Source organism: Oncorhynchus clarkii, unplaced genomic scaffold (genome assembly GCF_045791955.1).
Source record: "Oncorhynchus clarkii lewisi isolate Uvic-CL-2024 unplaced genomic scaffold, UVic_Ocla_1.0 unplaced_contig_2291_pilon_pilon, whole genome shotgun sequence".
Lineage (NCBI taxonomy): Eukaryota > Metazoa > Chordata > Actinopteri > Salmoniformes > Salmonidae > Oncorhynchus > Oncorhynchus clarkii.
This window is the reverse complement of record NW_027261074.1, coordinates 22,501-46,696: the sequence shown is the minus strand read 5'-3', so window position 1 is coordinate 46,696 and position 24,196 is coordinate 22,501. Positions and strand designations below refer to the sequence as shown.

Sequence of the window (24,196 nt, the reverse complement as noted above, 5' to 3'; positions counted from 1 at the left end):
TTTAAATGATGTGCTTTATTATGGCACTGGAAGAATTTGACTTTCACAAACACTGGCAAAATTGCTGACTGCCACAGCGAGAGCACAGGACTTGGTATCTGAGTGGTGAAGGCGATGAACTGCATGTGTGGATTGTAACACCAACCTCTTCACACAACATTTGTTATTTCCTCTCTTACATGGCCCCACATGAAAATAGAATCATTGCGCAATCCTAGAGCGACTAATAAGATTCAGGTATTGAAGAATAACTTCACCAAGGGCAACCTCAATAGTGGGATTTGAACCGACACCTCAACACACTTAATCAAGCACTGGAGACCACTCGGCCTGACAAAACATTTGTTAAATGTCTCGATGGGATCGACACATGGCCTTGCCATTGCTCTGCATAACTTTCATTGATTTCAATCTAGGGTTTACATACAGCAACTACAGTCTTTTAAGGTCATTTGCAACTTCCAAAAAACAGGATGAGGTGTGGTTAAGTGGTTAAGGCGATGGACTGCTAATCCATTGTGCTCTGCGTGCATGGGTTCGAATCCCATTCTCATCGTGTAACAATTAAAATTCAGTGATTTATTTTGGCACTGGAAGATTTTGACTTTCACAAACACTGTTAAAATTGCTGACTGCCACAGCGAGTGCACAGGACTTGGTATCTGAGTGGTGAAGGCGATGAACTGCATGTGTGGATTATAACACCAACCTCTTCACACAACATTTGTTTTTTCCTCTCTTACATGGCCCCACATGAATATAGAGCCCCTGCACAATCCTAGTGCGACTAATACGATTCAGGTATTGAAGAATAGCTTCACCAAGGGCAACCTCAATGGTTGGATTTGAACCGACAGCTCAAAACACTTAATCAAGCACTTGAGACCACTCGGCCTGACAAAACATTTGTTAAATGTCTCGATGGGATCGACACATGTCCTTGCCATTGCTCTGCCTAACTTTCATTGATTTCAATCTAGGGTTTACAGACAGCAACTACAGTTTTTTAAGGTCATTTTCCACTTCTAAAATACAGGATGGGCTGGCCGAGTGGTTAAGGCGATAGACTGCTAATGCATTGTGCTCTGCATGCATGGGTTCGAATCCCATCCTCATCGTGTAACAATTAAAATGATGTGCTTTATTTTGGCACTGGAAGATTTTGACTTTCACAAACACTGGCAAAATTGCTGACTGCCACAGCGAGAGCACAGGACTTGGTATCTGAGTGGTGAAGGCGATGAACTGCATGTGTGGATTATAACACCAACCTCTTCACACAACATTTGTTATTTCCTCTCTTACATGGCCCCACATGAAAATAGAATCCCTGCGCAATCCTAGAGCGACTAATAAGATTCAGGTATTGAAGAATAACTTCACCAAGGGCAACCTCAATGGTGGGATTTGAACCGACACCTCAACACACTTAATCAAGCACTGGAGACCACTCGGCCTGACAAAACATTTGTTAAATGTCTCGATGGGATCGACACATGTCCTCGCCATTGCTCTGCATAACTTTCATTGATTTCAATCTAGGGTTTACATACAGTAACTACAGTCTTTTAAGGTCATTTGCAACTTCCAAAAAACAGAATGAGGTGGCCGAGTGGTTAAGGCGATGGACTGCTAATCCATTGTGCTCTGCGTGCATGGGTTTGAATCCCATCCTCATCGTGTAACAATTAAAATTCGGTGATTTATTTTGGCACTGGAAGATTTTGACTTTCACAAACACTGGTAAATAACATGTAAATAACAGGATGAGGTGGATGAGTGGTTAAGGCGATGGACTGCTTATCCATTGTGCTCTACATGCATTGGTTAGAATCTCATCGTCTAACAATTAAAATTCGGTGCTTTATTTTGGCAATGGAAGATTTTGACTTTCACAAACACTGGTAAAATTGCTGACTGCCACAGCGAGAGCACAGGACTTGGTATCTGAGTGGTGAAGGCGATGAACTGCATGTGTGGATTATAACACCAACTTCTTCACAAAACATTTGTTATTTCCTCTCTTACATGGCCTCACATGAATGTAGAGTCCCTGCACAATCCTAGTGCGACTAATAAGATTCAGGTATTGAAGAATAACTTCACCAAGGGCAACCTCAATAGTGGGATTTGAACCGACACCTCAACACACTTAATCAAGCCCTGGAGACCACTCGGCCTGACAAAACTTTTGTTAAATGTCTCGATGGGATAGACACATGGCCTTGCCATTGCTCTGCATAACTTTCATTGATTTCAATCTAGGGTTTACATACAGCAACTACAGTCTTTTAACGTCATTTGCAACTTCCAAAAAACAGGATGAGGTGGCCGAGTGGTTAAGGCGATGGACTGCTAATCCATTGTGCTCTGCATGCATGGGTTCGAATCCCATCCTCATCGAGTAACAATTCAAATGATGTGCTTTATTTTGGCACTGGAAGATTTTGACTTTCACAAACACTGGCAAAATTGCTGACTGCCACAGCGAGAGCACAGGACTTGGTATCTGAGTGGTGAAGGCGATGAACTGCATGTGTGGATTATAACACCAACCTCTTCACAAAACATTTGTTATTTCCTCTCTTACATGGCCCCACATGAATGTAGAGTCCCTGCACAATCCTAGTGCGACTAATACGATTCAGGTATTGAAGAATAGCTTCACCAAGGGCAACCTCAATAGTGGGATTTGAACCGACACCTCAACACACTTAATCAAGCACTGGAGACCACTCGGCCTGACAAAACATTTGTTAAATGTCTCGATGGGATCGACACATGGCCTTGCCATTGCTCTGCCTAACTTTCATTGATTTCAATCTAGGGTTTACATACAGCAACTACAGGTTTTTAAGGTAATTTGCCACATGTAAGTAACAGGATGAGGTGGATGAGTGGTTAAGGCGATGGACTGCTTATCCATTGTGCTCTACATGCATGGGTTAGAGTCTCATCGTGTAACAATTAAAATTCGGTGCTTTATTTTGGCAATGGAAGATTTTGACTTTCACAAACACTGGCAAAATTGCTGACTGCCACAGCGAGAGCACAGGACTTGGTATCTGAGTGGTGAAGGCGATGAACTGCATGTGTGGATTATAACACCAACCTCTTCACACAACATTTGTTATTTCCTCTCTTACATGGCCCCACATGAAAATAGAATCCCTGCGCAATCCTAGAGCGACTAATAAGATTCAGGTATTGAAGAATAACTTCACCAAGGGCAACCTCAATAGTGGGATTTGAACCGACACCTCAACACACTTAATCAAGCACTGGAGACCACTCGGCCTGACAAAACATTTGTTAAATGTCTCGATGGGATAGACACATGGCCTTGCCATTGCTCTGCATAACTTTCATTGATTTCAATCTAGGGTTTACATACAGCAACTACAGTCTTTTAAGGTAATTTGCAACTTACAAAAAACAGGATGAGGTGGCCGAGTGGTTAAGGCGATGGACTGCTAATCCATTGTGCTCTGCATGCATGGGTTCGAATCCCATCCTCATCGAGTAACAATTCAAATGATGTGCTTTATTTTGGCACTGGAAGATTTTGACTTTCACAAACACTGGCAAAATTGCTGACTGCCACAGCGAGAGCACAGGACTTGGTATCTGAGTGGTGAAGGCGATGAACTGCATGTGTGGATTATAACACCAACTTCTTCACAAAACATTTGTTATTTCCTCTCTTACATGGCCCCACATGAATGTAGAGTCCCTGCACAATCCTAGTGCGACTAATAAGATTCAGGTATTGAAGAATAACTTCACCAAGGGCAACCTCAATAGTGGGATTTGAACCGACACCTCAACACACTTAATCAAGCACTGGAGACCACTCGGGCTGACAAAACATTTGTTAAATGTCTCGATGGGATAGACACATGGCCTTGCCATTGCTCTGCCTAACTTTCATTGATTTCAATCTAGGGTTTACATACAGCAACTACAGGTTTTTAAGGTCATTTGCCACATGTAAATAACAGGATGAGGTGGATGAGTGGTTAAGGCGATGGACTGCTTATCCATTGTGCTCTACATGCATGGGTTAGAATCTCATCGTGTAACAATTAAAATTCGGTGCTTTATTTTGGCAATGGAAGATTTTGACTTTCACAAAACACTGGTAAAATTGCTGACTGCCACAGCGAGAGCACAGGACTTGGTATCTGAGTGGTGAAGGCGATGAACTGCATGTGTGGATTATAACACCAACTTCTTCACAAAACATTTGTTATTTCCTCTCTTACATGGCCCCACATGAATGTAGAGTCCCTGCACAATCCTAGTGCGACTAATAAGATTCAGGTATTGAAGAATAACTTCACCAAGGGCAACCTCAATAGTGGGATTTGAACCGACACCTCAACACACTTAATCAAGCCCTGGAGACCACTCGGCCTGACAAAACTTTTGTTAAATGTCTCGATGGGATAGACACATGGCCTTGCCATTGCTCTGCATAACTTTCATTGATTTCAATCTAGGGTTTACATACAGCAACTACAGTCTTTTAACGTCATTTGCAACTTCGAAAAACAGGATGAGGTGGCCGAGTGGTTAAGGCGATGGACTGCTAATCCATTGTGCTCTGCATGCATGGGTTCGAATCCCATCCTCATCGTGTAACAATTAAAATTAAGTGATTTATTTTGGCACTGGAAGATTTTGACTTTCACAAACACTGGTAAAATTGCTGACTGCCACAGCGAGAGCACAGGACTTGGTATCTGAGTGGTGAAGGCGATGAACTGCATGTGTGGATTATAACACCAACCTCTTCACACAACATTTGTTATTTCCTCTCTTACATGGCCCCACATGAAAATAGAATCCCTGCGCAATCCTAGAGCGACTAATAAGATTCAGGTATTGAAGAATAACTTCACCAAGGGCAACCTCAATAGTGGGATTTGAACCGACACCTCAACACACTTAATCAAGCACTGGAGACCACTCGGCCTGACAAAACATTTGTTAAATGTCTCGATGGGATAGACACATGGCCTTGCCATTGCTCTGCATAACTTTCATTGATTTCAATCTAGGGTTTACATACAGCAACTACAGTCTTTTAAGGTAATTTGCAACTTCCAAAAAACAGGATGAGGTGGCCGAGTGGTTAAGGCGATGGACTGCTAATCCATTGTGCTCTGCATGCATGGGTTCGAATCCCATCCTCATCGTGTAACAATTTAAATGATGTGCTTTATTATGGCACTGGAAGAATTTGACTTTCACAAACACTGGCAAAATTGCTGACTGCCACAGCGAGAGCACAGGACTTGGTATCTGAGTGGTGAAGGCGATGAACTGCATGTGTGGATTGTAACACCAACCTCTTCACACAACATTTGTTATTTCCTCTCTTACATGGCCCCACATGAAAATAGAATCATTGCGCAATCCTAGAGCGACTAATAAGATTCAGGTATTGAAGAATAACTTCACCAAGGGCAACCTCAATAGTGGGATTTGAACCGACACCTCAACACACTTAATCAAGCACTGGAGACCACTCGGCCTGACAAAACATTTGTTAAATGTCTCGATGGGATCGACACATGGCCTTGCCATTGCTCTGCATAACTTTCATTGATTTCAATCTAGGGTTTACATACAGCAACTACAGTCTTTTAAGGTCATTTGCAACTTCCAAAAAACAGGATGAGGTGTGGTTAAGTGGTTAAGGCGATGGACTGCTAATCCATTGTGCTCTGCATGCATGGGTTCGCATCCCATTCTCATCGTGTAACAATTAAAATTCAGTGATTTATTTTGGCACTGGAAGATTTTGACTTTCACAAACACTGTTAAAATTGCTGACTGCCACAGCGAGTGCACAGGACTTGGTATCTGAGTGGTGAAGGCGATGAACTGCATGTGTGGATTATAACACCAACCTCTTCACACAACATTTGTTTTTTCCTCTCTTACATGGCCCCACATGAATATAGAGCCCCTGCACAATCCTAGTGCGACTAATACGATTCAGGTATTGAAGAATAGCTTCACCAAGGGCAACCTCAATGGTTGGATTTGAACCGACAGCTCAAAACACTTAATCAAGCACTTGAGACCACTCGGCCTGACAAAACATTTGTTAAATGTCTCGATGGGATCGACACATGTCCTTGCCATTGCTCTGCCTAACTTTCATTGATTTCAATCTAGGGTTTACAGACAGCAACTACAGTTTTTTAAGGTCATTTTCCACTTCTAAAATACAGGATGGGCTGGCCGAGTGGTTAAGGCGATAGACTGCTAATGCATTGTGCTCTGCATGCATGGGTTCGAATCCCATCCTCATCGTGTAACAATTAAAATGATGTGCTTTATTTTGGCACTGGAAGATTTTGACTTTCACAAACACTGGCAAAATTGCTGACTGCCACAGCGAGAGCACAGGACTTGGTATCTGAGTGGTGAAGGCGATGAACTGCATGTGTGGATTATAACACCAACCTCTTCACACAACATTTGTTATTTCCTCTCTTACATGGCCCCACATGAAAATAGAATCCCTGCGCAATCCTAGAGCGACTAATAAGATTCAGGTATTGAAGAATAACTTCACCAAGGGCAACCTCAATGGTGGGATTTGAACCGACACCTCAACACACTTAATCAAGCACTGGAGACCACTCGGCCTGACAAAACATTTGTTAAATGTCTCGATGGGATCGACACATGTCCTCGCCATTGCTCTGCATAACTTTCATTGATTTCAATCTAGGGTTTACATACAGTAACTACAGTCTTTTAAGGTCATTTGCAACTTCCAAAAAACAGAATGAGGTGGCCGAGTGGTTAAGGCGATGGACTGCTAATCCATTGTGCTCTGCGTGCATGGGTTTGAATCCCATCCTCATCGTGTAACAATTAAAATTCGGTGATTTATTTTGGCACTGGAAGATTTTGACTTTCACAAACACTGGTAAATAACATGTAAATAACAGGATGAGGTGGATGAGTGGTTAAGGCGATGGACTGCTTATCCATTGTGCTCTACATGCATTGGTTAGAATCTCATCGTCTAACAATTAAAATTCGGTGCTTTATTTTGGCAATGGAAGATTTTGACTTTCACAAACACTGGTAAAATTGCTGACTGCCACAGCGAGAGCACAGGACTTGGTATCTGAGTGGTGAAGGCGATGAACTGCATGTGTGGATTGTAACACCAACCTCTTCACACAACATTTGTTATTTCCTCTCTTACATGGCCCCACATGAAAATAGAATCATTGCGCAATCCTAGAGCGACTAATAAGATTCAGGTATTGAAGAATAACTTCACCAAGGGCAACCTCAATAGTGGGATTTGAACCGACACCTCAACACACTTAATCAAGCACTGGAGACCACTCGGCCTGACAAAACATTTGTTAAATGTCTCGATGGGATCGACACATGGCCTTGCCATTGCTCTGCATAACTTTCATTGATTTCAATCTAGGGTTTACATACAGCAACTACAGTCTTTTAAGGTCATTTGCAACTTCCAAAAAACAGGATGAGGTGTGGTTAAGTGGTTAAGGCGATGGACTGCTAATCCATTGTGCTCTGCATGCATGGGTTCGCATCCCATTCTCATCGTGTAACAATTAAAATTCAGTGATTTATTTTGGCACTGGAAGATTTTGACTTTCACAAACACTGTTAAAATTGCTGACTGCCACAGCGAGTGCACAGGACTTGGTATCTGAGTGGTGAAGGCGATGAACTGCATGTGTGGATTATAACACCAACCTCTTCACACAACATTTGTTTTTTCCTCTCTTACATGGCCCCACATGAATATAGAGCCCCTGCACAATCCTAGTGCGACTAATACGATTCAGGTATTGAAGAATAGCTTCACCAAGGGCAACCTCAATGGTTGGATTTGAACCGACAGCTCAAAACACTTAATCAAGCACTTGAGACCACTCGGCCTGACAAAACATTTGTTAAATGTCTCGATGGGATCGACACATGTCCTTGCCATTGCTCTGCCTAACTTTCATTGATTTCAATCTAGGGTTTACAGACAGCAACTACAGTTTTTTAAGGTCATTTTCCACTTCTAAAATACAGGATGGGCTGGCCGAGTGGTTAAGGCGATAGACTGCTAATGCATTGTGCTCTGCATGCATGGGTTCGAATCCCATCCTCATCGTGTAACAATTAAAATGATGTGCTTTATTTTGGCACTGGAAGATTTTGACTTTCACAAACACTGGCAAAATTGCTGACTGCCACAGCGAGAGCACAGGACTTGGTATCTGAGTGGTGAAGGCGATGAACTGCATGTGTGGATTATAACACCAACCTCTTCACACAACATTTGTTATTTCCTCTCTTACATGGCCCCACATGAAAATAGAATCCCTGCGCAATCCTAGAGCGACTAATAAGATTCAGGTATTGAAGAATAACTTCACCAAGGGCAACCTCAATGGTGGGATTTGAACCGACACCTCAACACACTTAATCAAGCACTGGAGACCACTCGGCCTGACAAAACATTTGTTAAATGTCTCGATGGGATCGACACATGTCCTCGCCATTGCTCTGCATAACTTTCATTGATTTCAATCTAGGGTTTACATACAGTAACTACAGTCTTTTAAGGTCATTTGCAACTTCCAAAAAACAGAATGAGGTGGCCGAGTGGTTAAGGCGATGGACTGCTAATCCATTGTGCTCTGCGTGCATGGGTTTGAATCCCATCCTCATCGTGTAACAATTAAAATTCGGTGATTTATTTTGGCACTGGAAGATTTTGACTTTCACAAACACTGGTAAATAACATGTAAATAACAGGATGAGGTGGATGAGTGGTTAAGGCGATGGACTGCTTATCCATTGTGCTCTACATGCATTGGTTAGAATCTCATCGTCTAACAATTAAAATTCGGTGCTTTATTTTGGCAATGGAAGATTTTGACTTTCACAAACACTGGTAAAATTGCTGACTGCCACAGCGAGAGCACAGGACTTGGTATCTGAGTGGTGAAGGCGATGAACTGCATGTGTGGATTATAACACCAACTTCTTCACAAAACATTTGTTATTTCCTCTCTTACATGGCCCCACATGAATGTAGAGTCCCTGCACAATCCTAGTGCGACTAATAAGATTCAGGTATTGAAGAATAACTTCACCAAGGGCAACCTCAATAGTGGGATTTGAACCGACACCTCAACACACTTAATCAAGCCCTGGAGACCACTCGGCCTGACAAAACTTTTGTTAAATGTCTCGATGGGATAGACACATGGCCTTGCCATTGCTCTGCATAACTTTCATTGATTTCAATCTAGGGTTTACATACAGCAACTACAGTCTTTTAACGTCATTTGCAACTTCCAAAAAACAGGATGAGGTGGCCGAGTGGTTAAGGCGATGGACTGCTAATCCATTGTGCTCTGCAAGCATGGGTTCGAATCCCATCCTCATCGAGTAACAATTCAAATGATGTGCTTTATTTTGGCACTGGAAGATTTTGACTTTCACAAACACTGGCAAAATTGCTGACTGCCACAGCGAGAGCACAGGACTTGGTATCTGAGTGGTGAAGGCGATGAACTGCATGTGTGGATTATAACACCAACCTCTTCACAAAACATTTGTTATTTCCTCTCTTACATGGCCCCACATGAATGTAGAGTCCCTGCACAATCCTAGTGCGACTAATACGATTCAGGTATTGAAGAATAGCTTCACCAAGGGCAACCTCAATAGTGGGATTTGAACCGACACCTCAACACACTTAATCAAGCACTGGAGACCACTCGGCCTGACAAAACATTTGTTAAATGTCTCGATGGGATCGACACATGGCCTTGCCATTGCTCTGCATAACTTTCATTGATTTCAATCTAGGGTTTACATACAGCAACTACCGTTTTTTAGGTCATTTGCAACTTCCAAAAAACAGGATGAGGTGGCCGAGTGGTTAAGGCGATGGACTGCTAATCCATTGTGCTCTGCATGCATGGGTTCGAATCCCATCCTCATCGTGTAACAATTTAAATGATGTGCTTTATTATGGCACTGGAAGAATTTGACTTTCACAAACACTGGCAAAATTGCTGACTGCCACAGCGAGAGCACAGGACTTGGTATCTGAGTGGTGAAGGCGATGAACTGCATGTGTGGATTGTAACACCAACCTCTTCACACAACATTTGTTATTTCCTCTCTTACATGGCCCCACATGAAAATAGAATCATTGCGCAATCCTAGAGCGACTAATAAGATTCAGGTATTGAAGAATAACTTCACCAAGGGCAACCTCAATAGTGGGATTTGAACCGACACCTCAACACACTTAATCAAGCACTGGAGACCACTCGGCCTGACAAAACATTTGTTAAATGTCTCGATGGGATCGACACATGGCCTTGCCATTGCTCTGCATAACTTTCATTGATTTCAATCTAGGGTTTACATACAGCAACTACAGTCTTTTAAGGTCATTTGCAACTTCCAAAAAACAGGATGAGGTGGCCGAGTGGTTAAGGCGATGGACTGCTAATCCATTGTGCTCTGCATGCATGGGTTCGAATCCCATGCTAATCGTGTAACAATTAAAATTCAGTGATTTATTTTGGCACTGGAAGATTTTGACTTTCACAAACACTGTTAAAATTGCTGACTGCCACAGCGAGAGCACAGGACTTGGTATCTGAGTGGTGAAGGCGATGAACTGCATGTGTGGATTATAACACCAACCTCTTCACACAACATTTGTTTTTTCCTCTCTTACATGGCCCCACATGAATATAGAGCCCCTGCACAATCCTAGTGCGACTAATACGATTCAGGTATTGAAGAATAGCTTCACCAAGGGCAACCTCAATGGTTGGATTTGAACCGACACCTCAACACACTTAATCAAGCACTGGAGACCACTCGGCCTGACAAAACATTTGTTAAATGTCTCGATGGGATCGACACATGTCCTTGCCATTGCTCTGCCTAACTTTCATTGATTTCAATCTAGGGTTTACAGACAGCAACTACAGTTTTTTAAGGTCATTTTCCACTTCTAAAATACAGGATGGGCTGGCCGAGTGGTTAAGGCGATGGACTGCTAATCCATTGTGCTCTGCATGCATGGGTTCGAATCCCATCCTCATCGTGTAACAATTAAAATGATGTGCTTTATTTTGGCACTGGAAGATTTTGACTTTCACAAACACTGGCAAAATTGCTGACTGCCACAGCGAGAGCACAGGACTTGGTATCTGAGTGGTGAAGGCGATGAACTGCATGTGTGGATTATAACACCAACCTCTTCACACAACATTTGTTATTTCCTCTCTTACATGGCCCCACATGAAAATAGAATCCCTGCGCAATCCTAGAGCGACTAATAAGATTCAGGCATTGAAGAATAACTTCACCAAGGGCAACCTCAATGGTGGGTTTTGAACCGACACCTCAACACACTTAATCAAGCACTGGAGACCACTCGGGCTGACAAAACATTTGTTAAATGTCTCGATGGGATCGACACATGTCCTCGCCATTGCTCTGCATAACTTTCATTGATTTCAATCTAGGGTTTACATACAGTAACTACAGTCTTCTAAGGTCATTTGCAACTTCCAAAAAACAGAATGAGGTGGCCGAGTGGTTAAGGCGATGGACTGCTAATCCATTGTGCTCTGCGTTCATGGGTTCGAATCCCATCCTCATCGAGTAACAATTCAAATGATGTGCTTTATTTTGGCACTGGAAGATTTTGACTTTCACAAACACTGGCAAAATTGCTGACTGCCACAGCGATAGCACAGGACTTGGTATCTGAGTGGTGAAGGCGATGAACTGCATGTGTGGATTATAACACCAACCTCTTCACAAAACATTTGTTATTTCCTCTCTTACATGGCCCCACATGAATGTAGAGTCCCTGCACAATCCTAGTGCGACTAATACGATTCAGGTATTGAAGAATAGCTTCACCAAGGGCAACCTCAATAGTGGGATTTGAACCGACACCTCAACACATTTAATCAAGCACTGTAGACCACTCGGCCTGACAAAACATTTGTTAAATGTCTCGATGGGATCGACACATGGCCTTGCCATTGCTCTGCCTAACTTTCATTGATTTCAATCTAGGGTTTACATACAGCAACTACAGGTTTTTAAGGTCATTTGCCACATGTAAATAACAGGATGAGGTGGATGAGTGGTTAAGGCGATGGACTGCTTATCCATTGTGCTCTACATGCATGGGTTAGAATCTCATCGTGTAACAATTAAAATTCGGTGCTTTATTTTGGCAATGGAAGATTTTGACTTTCACAAACACTGGTAAAATTGCTGACTGCCACAGCGATAGCACAGGACTTGGTATCTGAGTGGTGAAGGCGATGAACTGCATGTGTGGATTGTAACACCAACCTCTTCACACAACATTTGTTATTTCCTCTCTTACATGGCCCCACATGAAAATAGAATCATTGCGCAATCCTAGAGCGACTAATAAGATTCAGGTATTGAAGAATAACTTCACCAAGGGCAACCTCAATAGTGGGATTTGAACCGACACCTCAACACACTTAATCAAGCACTGGAGACCACTCGGCCTGACAAAACATTTGTTAAATGTCTCGATGGGATCGACACATGGCCTTGCCATTGCTCTGCATAACTTTCATTGATTTCAATCTAGGGTTTACATACAGCAACTACAGTCTTTTAAGGTCATTTGCAACTTCCAAAAAACAGGATGAGGTGGCCGAGTGGTTAAGGCGATGGACTGCTAATCCATTGTGCTCTGCATGCATGGGCTCGAATCCCATGCTCATCGTGTAACAATTAAAATTCAGTGATTTATTTTGGCACTGGAAGATTTTGACTTTCACAAACACTGTTAAAATTGCTGACTGCCACAGCGAGAGCACAGGACTTGGTATCTGAGTGGTGAAGGCGATGAACTGCATGTGTGGATTATAACACCAACCTCTTCACACAACATTTGTTTTTTCCTCTCTTACATGGCCCCACATGAATATAGAGCCCCTGCACAATCCTAGTGCGACTAATACGATTCAGGTGTTGAAGAATAGCTTCACCAAGGGCAACCTCAATGGTTGGATTTGAACCGACAGCTCAAAACACTTAATCAAGCACTTGAGACCACTCGGCCTGACAAAACATTTGTTAAATGTCTCGATGGGATCGACACATGTCCTTGCCATTGCTCTGCCTAACTTTCATTGATTTCAATCTAGGGTTTACAGACAGCAACTACAGTTTTTTAAGGTCATTTTCCACTTCTAAAATACAGGATGGGCTGGCCGAGTGGTTAAGGCGATGGACTGCTAATCCATTGTGCTCTGCATGCATGGGTTCGAATCCCATCCTCATCGTGTAACAATTAAAATGATGTGCTTTATTTTGGCACTGGAAGATTTTGACTTTCACAAACACTGGCAAAATTGCTGACTGCCACAGCGAGAGCACAGGACTTGGTATCTGAGTGGTGAAGGCGATGAACTGCATGTGTGGATTATAACACCAACCTCTTCACACAACATTTGTTATTTCCTCTCTTACATGGCCCCACATGAAAATAGAATCCCTGCGCAATCCTAGAGCGACTAATAAGATTCAGGTATTGAAGAATAACTTCACCAAGGGCAACCTCAATGGTGGGATTTGAACCGACACCTCAACACACTTAATCAAGCACTGGAGACCACTCGGCCTGACAAAACATTTGTTAAATGTCTCGATGGGATCGACACATGTCCTCGCCATTGCTCTGCATAACTTTCATTGATTTCAATCTAGGGTTTACATACAGTAACTACAGTCTTTTAAGGTCATTTGCAACTTCCAAAAAACAGAATAAGGTGGCCGAGTGGTTAAGGCGATGGACTGCTAATCCATTGTGCTCTGCGTGCATGGGTTTGAATCCCATCCTCATCGTGTAACAATTAAAATTCGGTGATTTATTTTGGCACTGGAAGATTTTGACTTTCACAAACACTGGTAAATAACATGTAAATAACAGGATGAGGTGGATGAGTGGTTAAGGCGATGGACTGCTTATCCATTGTGCTCTACATGCATGGGTTAGAATCTCATCGTGTAACAATTAAAATTCGGTGCTTTATTTTGGCAATGGAAGATTTTGACTTTCACAAACACTGGTAAAATTGCTGACTGCCACAGCGAGAGCACAGGACTTGGTATCTGAGTGGTGAAGGCGATGAACTGCATGTGTGGATTATAACACCAACTTCTGCACAAAACATTTGTTTTTTCCTCTCTTACATGGCCCCACATGAATGTAGAGTCCCTGCACAATCCTAGTGCGACTAATAAGATTCAGGTATTGAAGAATAACTTCACCAAGGGCAACCTCAATAGTGGGATTTGAACCGACACCTCAACACACTTAATCAATCACTTGAGACCACTCGGTCTGACAAAACATTTGTTAAATGTTGGGATTGTTTTTTTGTTTGTTGCCAACCTATTTTGCTACCTGACAACTTTACGGTTTTTACTATCGTAATTTATTTAAACTATCGTTTATCTTTTTGTTTTTTTTCCCTCAACTTTTTCACTCCGGACGCTTTATCTGGACATGGTTCGTCAGGACCTCCAACAGCCGAAGCTAAGTAGTAACATTAACATGATGCCTTCTAATTGCAGTCACTGTACTCATAATATACAGGAGAACGATCGCCTTACGGCGAGGATAGCTGTGCTACAAGCCCAGCTTCAGACGCAATTGTTAGGCAAGGGTAATTTCAGTGTAGGAAAGGATGAAACAGCGTCTGTGCCACCAGTAAGTACAGATTGTAGTATATATCCCCTGGCACAGTCCCCGCAGCCGGACAACTTTCTCACGGTTTCTGGAAGGAAATGCTGTAGGAATGCTCAACCGGTGTCGCTCATTCAGCCGACAGAAACTTTCAATCGGTTTTCCCCATTAAGCAGTGAGTCGGAGTCAGAGACCGAGCCTTCTCTTGTCTCTACTCCTCCCGTTACGGGGTCTGAGACGCCGAAGCTTCCCACCATTAGCTCTGACAAATTGAAAACTCTAGTCATTGGCAACTCCATTACCCGCAGTATTAGACTTAAAACGAATCATCCAGCGATCATACACTGTTTACCAGGGGGCAGGGATACCGACGATAAGGCTAATCTGAAGATGGTGCTGGCTAAAGCTAAAACTGGTGAGTGTAGAGAGTATAGAGATATTGTTATCCACGTCGGCACCAACGATGTTAGGATGAAACAGTCAGAGATCACCAAGCTTCTGCGTGTTAATCAGCTAGAAAGATGTGTCGGCATCGAGTAATTGTCTCTGGCCCCCTCCCAGTTAGGGGGAGTGATGAGCTCTACAGCAGAGTCTCACAACTCAATCGCTGGTTGAAAACTGTTTTCTGCCCCTCCCAAAAGATAGAATTTGTAGATAATTGGCCCTCTTTCTGGGACTCACCCACAAACAGGACCAAGCCTGACCTGCTGAGGAGTGACGGACTCCATCCTAGCTGGAGGGGTGCTCTCATCTTATCTACCAACATAGACAGGGCTCTAACTCCTCTAGTTCCACAATGAAATAGGGTGCAGGCCAGGCAGCAGGCTGTTAGCCAGCCTGCCAGCATAGTGGAGTCTGCCACTAGCACAGTCAGTGTAGTCAGCTCAGCTATCACCATTGAGACCGTGACTGTGCCTCGACCTAGGTTGGGCAAAACTAAACATGGCGGTGTTCGCCTTAGCAATCTCACTAGGTTAAAGACCTCCATTCCTGTCATTATTGAAAGAGATCATGATGCCTCACATCTCAAAATAGGGCTACTTAATGTTAGATCCCTTACTTCACAGGCAATTATAGTCAATGAACTAATCACTGATCATAATCTTGATGTGATTGGCCTGACTGAAACATGGCTTAAGCCTGATGAATTTACTGTGTTAAATGAGGCCTCACCTCCTGGCTATACTAGTGACCATATCCCCCGTGCATCCCGTAAAGGCGGTGGTGTTGCTAACATTTACGATAGCAAATTTCAATTTACAAAAAAAAAATATGTTTTTGTCTTTTGAGCTTCTAGTCATGAAATCTATGCAGCCTACTCAATCACTTTTTATAGCTACTGTTTACAGGCCTCCTGGGCCATATACAGCGTTCCTCATTGAGTTCCCTGAATTCCTATCGGACCTTGTAGTCATAGCAGATAATATTCTAATCTTTGGTGACTTTAATATTCACATGGAAAAGTCCACAGACCCACTCCAAAAGGCTTTCGGAGCCATCATCGACTCAGTGGGTTTTGTCCAACATGTCTCTGGATCCACTCACTGTCACAGTCATACTCTGGACCTAGTTTTGTCCCATGGAATAAATGTTGTGGATCTTAATGTTTTTCCTTATAATCCTGGACTATCGGACCACCATTTTATTATGTTTGCAATTGCAACAAATAATCAGCTCAGACCCCAACCAAGGAACATCAAAAGTCGTGCTATAAATTCACAGACAACACAAAGATTCCTCTATGTGTCATGTATTGTCATATTATGTCTTGTTCCTGTTCTTTCTCTTCACTCCGTCTCCCTCTGCTATGTCGTATTAGGTTACCTTCTCTTCCTCTCCTTCCCCCAGCTGCTCCTCATCTTCTCTAACTACCTCGTTCACCCTTTTCCCACCTGTTCCCTTTTTTCCCTCTGATTAGGTCTCTATTTTTCTCTCTGTTCCTGCTTCTGTCTTTGTCAGATTCTCGTTTGAGTTTCTCATGCCAGAACCAAACTATCGTCTTGTTTGCTTCACCCTTGTCCTGTCCTGTCGGAATCTGCCTGTTCATCTGATGCTACGTGTGATCAGGTACCTCTGTCCTCTACGACCCGCGCCTACCCAGAGAGACCAGCAGTCTGTCGCCGCTAACCCAGCTATTCTCCTCTGCTGCTAGAAGGGGACTCTAACCCAGCTATTCTCCTCTGCTGCTAGAAGGGGAACTCTTCTGTGATTATCAGAAGGACTTTATGTTTCATTTGTCGCCCTCTCTGCGGGTTGTTTATTTTGCCATCATATACATTTGAAGAGGATCTATGTCTTACCTGTGTTTTGACATTAAAGGACTCTGTTTTTGTTAAACCGCTTTTGGGTCCTCACTCACGTGCATAACACTATGTCCATCCAGATTCCCTTTGTCTGCCCATGGACGCCAGAGGACAAAAATCAGTTAACCACCTAACTGAGGAACTCAATTTAACCTTGCGCAATACCCTAGATGCAGTTGCACCCCTAAAAACTAAAAATATTACTCATAAGAAACTAGCTCCCTGGTACACAGAAAATACCCGAGCTCTGAAGCAAGCTTCCAGAAAATTGGAACGGAAATGGCGCCACACCAAACTGGAAGTCTTCCGACTAGCTTGGAAAGACAGTACCGTGCAGTACCGAAGAGCCCTTACTGCTGCTCGATCATCCTATTTTTCTAACTTAATTGAGGAAAATAAGAACATTCCGAAATTCCATTTTGATACTGTCGCAAAGCTAACTAAAAAGCAGCATTCCCCAAGAGAGGATGGCTTTCACTTTAGCAGTGATAAATTCATTAACTTCTTTGAGGAAAAGATCATGATTATTAGAAAGCAAATTACGGACTCCTCTTTAAATCTGCATATTCCTTCAAAGCTCAGTTGTCCTGAGTCTGCACAACTCTGCCAGGACCTAGGATCAAGAGAGACACTCAAGTGTTTTAGTACTATATCTCTTGACACAATGATGAAAATAATCATGGCCTCTAAACCTTCAAGCTGCATACTGGACCCTATTCCAACTAAACTACTGAAAGAGCTGCTTCCTGTGCTTGGCCCTCCTATGTTGAACATAATAAACGGCTCTCTATCCACCGGATGTGTACCAAACTCACTAAAAGTGGCAGTAATAAAGCCTCTCTTGAAAAAGCCAAATATATATATATATATATATATATATAAATATAAAAAACTATCGGCCTATATCGAATCTTCGATTCCTCTCAAACATTTTAGAAAAGGCTGTTGCGCAGCAACTCACTGCCTTCCTGAAGACAAACAATGTATATGAAATGATTCAGTCTGGTTTTAGACCCCATCATAGCACTGAGACTGCACTTGTGAAGGTGGTAAATTACCTTTTAATGGCATCAGACCGAGGCTCTGCATCTGTCCTCGTGCTCCTAGACCTTAGTGCTGCTTTTGATACCATCGATCACCACATTCTTTTGGAGAGATTGGAAACCCAAATTGGTCTACACGGACAAGTTCTGGCCTGGTTTAGATCTTATCTGTTGGAAAGATATCAGTTTGTCTCTGTGAATGGTTTGTCCTCTGACAAATCAACTGTAAATTTCGGTGTTCCTCAAGGTTCCGTTTTAGGACCACTATTGTTTTCACTATATATTTTACCTTTTGGGGATGTCATTCGAAAACATAATTTTAACTTTCACAGCTATGCAGTTGACAAACAGCTGTACCTTTCAATGAAACATGGTGAAGCCCCAAAATTGCCCTCGCTAGAAGCATGTGTTTCAGACATAAGGAAGTGGATGGCTGCAAACTCTCTACTTTTAAACTCGGACAAAACAGAGATGCTTGTTCTAGGTCCCAAGAAACAAAGAGATCTTCTGTAGAATCTGACAATTAATCTTAATGGTTGTACAGTCGTCTCAAATAAAACTGTGAAGGACCTCGGCGTTACTCTGGACCCTGATCTCTCTTTTGAAGAACATATCAAGACCATTTCAAGGACGCTTTTTTACATCTACGTAACATTGCAAAAATCTGAAACTTTCTGTCCAAAAATGATGCAGAAAAATTAATCCATGCTTTTGTCACTTCTAGGTTAGACTACTGCAATGCTCTATTTTCCGGCTACCTGGATAAAGCACTAAATAAACTTCAGTTAGTGCTAAATACGGCTGCTAGAATCCTGACTAGAACCAAAAAAAAATATCATATTACTCCAGTGCTAGCCTCCCTACACTGGCTTCCTGTCAAAGCAAGGGCTGATTTCAAGGTTTTACTGCTAACCTACAAAGCATTACATGGGCTTGCTCCTACCTATCTCTCTGATTTGGTCCTGCCGTACATACCTACACGTACGCTACGGTCACAAGACGCAGGCCTCCTAATTGTCCCTAGAATTTCTAAGCAAACAGCTGGAGGCAGGGCTTTCTCCTATAGAGCTCCATTTTTATGGAACGGTCTGCCTACCCATGTCAGAGACACAAACTCAGTCTCAACCTTTAAGTCTTTACTGAAGACTCATCTCTTCAGTGGGTCATGTGATTGAGTGTAGTCTGGCCCAGGAGTGGGAAGGTGAACGGAAAGGCTCTGGAGCAACAAACCGCCCTTGCTGTCTCTGCCTGGCCGGTTCCCCTCTTTCCACTGGGATTCTCTGCCTCTAACCCTATTACAGGGGCTGAGTCACTGGCTTACTGGGGCTCTCTCATACCGTCCCTGGGAAGGGTGCGTCACCTGAGTGGGTTGAGTCACTGATGTGGTCATCCTGTCTGGGTTGGCGCCCCCCCCTTGGGTTGTGCCGTGGCGGAGGTCTTTGTGGGCTATACTCAGCCTTGTCTCAGGATGGTAAGTTGGTGGTTGAAGATATTCCTCTAGTGGTGTGGGGGCTGTGCTTTGGCAAAGTGGGTGGGGTTATATCCTTCCTGTTTGGCCTTGTCCGGGGATTTGTCATTTAACTTTTAAAAGGTATTTCCTTTTATTGTGGTATAAACACAACCAGTCATGATGTTTTCAACTGATTGTCTTACAATCACTTTAAAGGGCTCCTTTATTAGGCTACCCATGCAAGATATTTCCAGCCTCCAAACCAGTGCTTGACTTAGGCAGGAGCTCACCAGAGCTGAGTACCAGCACCTCAAAAGTTCTACTGCTTGAGCTCCTGTTCCTCTTATAGAATATTAGCCCAAAAGTACTAGCGTATATTTCAGTCCAAGTCAAGCACTGCTCCAAACAGCGGTGAATGGAAAGAGACATTGGTTACACAAAACACCAAAAAGTCTAATGATATTTGCCGATTGTCATTAGGCCAAAATGTATGCCTCCACTGCTGTCCACCTGTCTCTCGGTGTCGGCCATTCATACCTGCCTTGGCAAAATGTCAATGTTCTCATCGAACCACATCGCATTTTGGAGTGTAGACTATACCACCAGTTTTCAAGTCCATTCGCAAATGTTTCATCCCTCTGACATGCGGTAATTATTAATAATGGTGTAATAGCCTACAGTTTTCTTGACATTTAGTTTTCATTATTGTGATAGGCCCATGTTTTACCGGGACGTCGTACTCCCAATACTTATTTTGCCGGGACGTCATACTTTCACCCCTGCTCCTAACCCACAGAAAACTGGACACATTAATGTTCTTGCAACATTCCCATGAAACATGTCAATAACATTAGTAGATTGTATTCTGAGGACATGGTATCAACGTTCTGGGTAAATTCTATTTCACATTAAGGGGATGGTCTCTTGGAAACATTCCTTGCACATCACTGGAAACACTCCTTTGAAACCATTAGTTAGTAACCTAAATAGACTTTGAAGGGAACATTCTCTTAAGTTCTGGTGAATGTTGTTAGCTAGGTAGCGCACAGTTCCCAGTCTTTAATGGCGGGAAACATCAGCTGTTCACAATGTATTGATTAACCAGAGATGGAACGTGTCGATGGGCACTCGTCAATGAATGAATGGTGTTTTAAGCGTGTTAGCCATATCAGCCAGTCAATCAGTTAGCCCAGTGTGGTATGTTGACTATCAAACGTACTCTCTGTGATCTTTTGCAAGCCTAGTACATCATCGGGAGTGATCACCGTGTTCGCGAGCTGTCCCTCCTCCCTGGTCGCCGGGACCCCAACGTTCATCAAGTTGCAGCCTTTTTTTTAAATCGCCACCGTTGGGTTTGGGATCTGTTAGGGAAGATTCAGAATTTGTTGGTAACATATGTAAGATGTTTTATATTTATCAAATGGGTGTAAGTTAATTCTCATCAGAATGGTATTTTTGTATAATACTGTGGCAGGGTTGCAGTATCTGTTCTATGTCAAGACTAAGTTGCATGGCCGCTGAGAGGGGAGAGGTCAAAGTGTCATCATGTGTAAGCATATCTTTTGCTCCACTGTGTGTGTGCCAGTTCACTCCCTAGTTTTCCCATCGGAGATGGCAGTGTCTGGAATCACCCTCCTCTCCGTGAGTTTGTCCAGGAGGTTGTATTTAGAGTTGGTTGCATCTAAATGACAATTTGATATATGCCTGTTGATATGGAGGATTGGTTTATGGTTCTGGGGTTTGGGAAAGGTGACAAAGCTGAACGATGAATTATGTCTATGCTGTCTTATCCTGTGTGTGTGTCTTTACTATAAAGGACCTAATTTACAATGTGGAAGGGGCTCTCAGAGAATTCATGGTTAGACACTGAATCGATCTGAGAGTCACAGGGTTGTGATAGAGCTCATATAATTAAAGATGGACTTTGATAACTAACTCTGACTTGTGTGTGTGGTTTGCTCCCATGATTTGGTAAATAGAGGAAATTTCCAAGACAGATCGCGTTCAGACTCGTCTGGCCGTTGCTGTTGTGAGCATTGAAAATATGATTGGCCTATCTTGAGGGTGTCTGTCTGTGTTAAAAGCAACATTTTGCAACATATGGTTTGACTAGCGGAAAGGCTGTGGCTGGCCTTGGGTGTAGGCATCTATCATGAATTGTTGGGGGCACATACAGAACGTAGGGTAGGGAACAAACGGTCTTTTGTTAGATAACAGGAGCCAGGTACGTGATAACTGTATATTCTACACAACTACAACGACTGACCGCTGAAGCACCTAGGGGACCAGCTCGGGCGCCAACAATCAACGATAGGCTGAGTGAATTTAAACCACGCCCAGTCTCTACTCTGACAGGCCGGCTCGGAAGCAGGAACTACTTCTGTCAGAACAATAATAGTAACAATAATAACTTTGTCAGGAACAAGTCAGTTCTCTGTTTGCTATGCGAGGTGTGACAGAGAGCCCGTATATACGAAAATTGCATTTACCACTTATTGCTTAGCTAATAAAAAGTGCATAGTATACAATACGGTGACTCAGTGTCAAACTTATCCTGATAGCAGATTCGATTGATGCAACCCTTAACACTGTTGTTACTGCTGCTTCCTCCAGTATCTCTTCCTCCACCGCAACTGCCTGGATTATTATCGGCAGACTTCTCAGCGCTTGACAGGTCCTGGCTGTTGCCTTTGCTGGTACAAGAATATCTAATTCCCCGTCCCTCCTCTCCCTTCTCAAAGCCCGGGCTTGCAAGAAACAAAAACAGCCGGCCACCCTCGTTGCTGCATTCCCTCCCTCCCTCTCCGAAGGCTGCACAGCTGCTGTCTCTGTAGCTCCTTCCTGCTTAATTCAAAGCCCTACTTTCAGAGTTGAAGTCTGGCGTGTGCAGTAGATGATGCTTCTGTTGTTGCTCTCTCACCGAATGAACCAGCCAACAGCACACTAATAGCCTATGACCGAAATGGTCTTTGGTAGGATCGTCTCTGGTAGGGTCGCTGCAGGCTTGCAGCTGCCACTAAAGATGGCAAGGCAAAGCAAAGTAAGTTTATGCCTTTTGGTCGTAGCTTAATTGAAAAAGGGTGGTGAGTGGATGATTTTTTAAAGCTATCTCATGGAAGTGGCAGCATCATCTTCCTACTCAACCTGGTCTCAGAGCATTTAATATTATTGTGTATATAAATTGAAGACGCTCCATTTGGTATGATATGTTACGTTTCCTATGGTATGTATTCATTTGTGGATGTCCATTCTTATGATATGTTATGAATTACAATTCGTATATGTTTCGAATTTGCAAAACAAAATATATCGTATGAATTTGTAAAACATACAATATGTTAGGAATTTGCAAAAAGCTCAAATGCTAAAGTTGTCCATGATGAGAATCTCACACAGGTCGTGAAATTTTAGGTCATCAATGAGGAAATGCTACTCCCTAGAGGCCAGCTGTCTCTACTGCAGAACCAGTCACAATTCAGGGTGTTGTTTGTCATGGTTTGGTTTGTCAGCAAAGGTGAAATTTTTTTCCAGAATGTTTCTTCATGAAAAGTTCAATTGGAATATATACATTGCTAAGTTTGTCTCCACAAAAGGTGTCAGAACAGAAAGAGAACACTTCAAAAGAAAAGGGCAGACTTCATGAATGTGGAGAATGATTGGCAGTCTTTTCTTTGTGGATTATGTTGAGCTTTTTCTTCTAGGATAGTAAAACAAGGAAAATAATCCCTCATGAGGACAATGTCTATTTTAAGTTTAGGGGTTAGGTTTAGGGCTACAGTTAGGGTTCGAATTAGGGTCAGGGTAAGGGGTTAGTGGTTTGGTTAAGAGTAAGGGGTTAGGTTTAGGGTTGAGGCTAAGGTTAGGGTAATGTTATGGGTTAGGTTTAGGGTTAGGGTTATGGTATGGTTTACCATTAGGGGTTAGGGAAAACAGTATTTTAAATGGAAATTCATTTTACGTCCCCACGAGGAAAGAAGAGCATAACGCGTGTGTGTCTGTGTGTGTGTGTGTGCGTGCGTGCGTGTGTGCGTGCGTGTGTGTGTGTTGAATGTCTGAATACGGTAGAGTATATATATGGTCAGAGAGCTCCTGCCATAGGCTTGCTGACTGTGCTTATCTCTTTGTCACATCTGGGCTACTGCTAGCATCAGCAGAAACACACACACATTGATTGAAACACATAAAAGGAGCAGAGACCCTCCACACAAAACAACACACACACACACACATTGATTTATACACATACCAGGAGCAGAGGCCCTCCACACAAAACAACACACACACACACACACACACACACACACACACACACACACACACACACACACACACACACACACACACACACACACACACACACACACACACACACACACACACACACACATTGATATATACACATACTAGGAGCAGAGGCCCTCCACAAAAAACAACACACACACACACATATTAATTTATACACATACTAGGAGCAGAGGCCCCACACACAAAACAACACACACACACACACACACATTGATGTATACACATACTAGGAGCAGAGGCCCTCCACACAAACAACACACACACACACACACACACACACACATTAATTTATACACATACT

The 24,196-nt window shown here is 42.9% G+C and overlaps 5 non-coding genes across 5 annotated transcripts; all 5 read left to right on the top strand.

Moving 5' to 3' along the window:
- The first annotated feature begins 2,321 nt into the window (after positions 1–2,321).
- Positions 2,322–2,403, top strand: trnas-gcu (transfer RNA serine (anticodon GCU)). The gene has a single exon. It is a non-coding gene; the product is annotated as a tRNA-Ser (tRNA).
- Positions 2,404–3,439: 1,036 nt separating this feature from the next.
- On the top strand, positions 3,440–3,521 carry trnas-gcu (transfer RNA serine (anticodon GCU)). The gene has a single exon. It is a non-coding gene; the product is annotated as a tRNA-Ser (tRNA).
- A 1,036-nt stretch (positions 3,522–4,557) lies between these two features.
- Positions 4,558–4,639, top strand: trnas-gcu (transfer RNA serine (anticodon GCU)). The gene has a single exon. It is a non-coding gene; the product is annotated as a tRNA-Ser (tRNA).
- Positions 4,640–5,119: 480 nt separating this feature from the next.
- Positions 5,120–5,201, top strand: trnas-gcu (transfer RNA serine (anticodon GCU)). The gene has a single exon. It is a non-coding gene; the product is annotated as a tRNA-Ser (tRNA).
- A 4,739-nt stretch (positions 5,202–9,940) lies between these two features.
- On the top strand, positions 9,941–10,022 carry trnas-gcu (transfer RNA serine (anticodon GCU)). The gene has a single exon. It is a non-coding gene; the product is annotated as a tRNA-Ser (tRNA).
- The last annotated feature ends 14,174 nt before the right edge of the window (positions 10,023–24,196 follow it).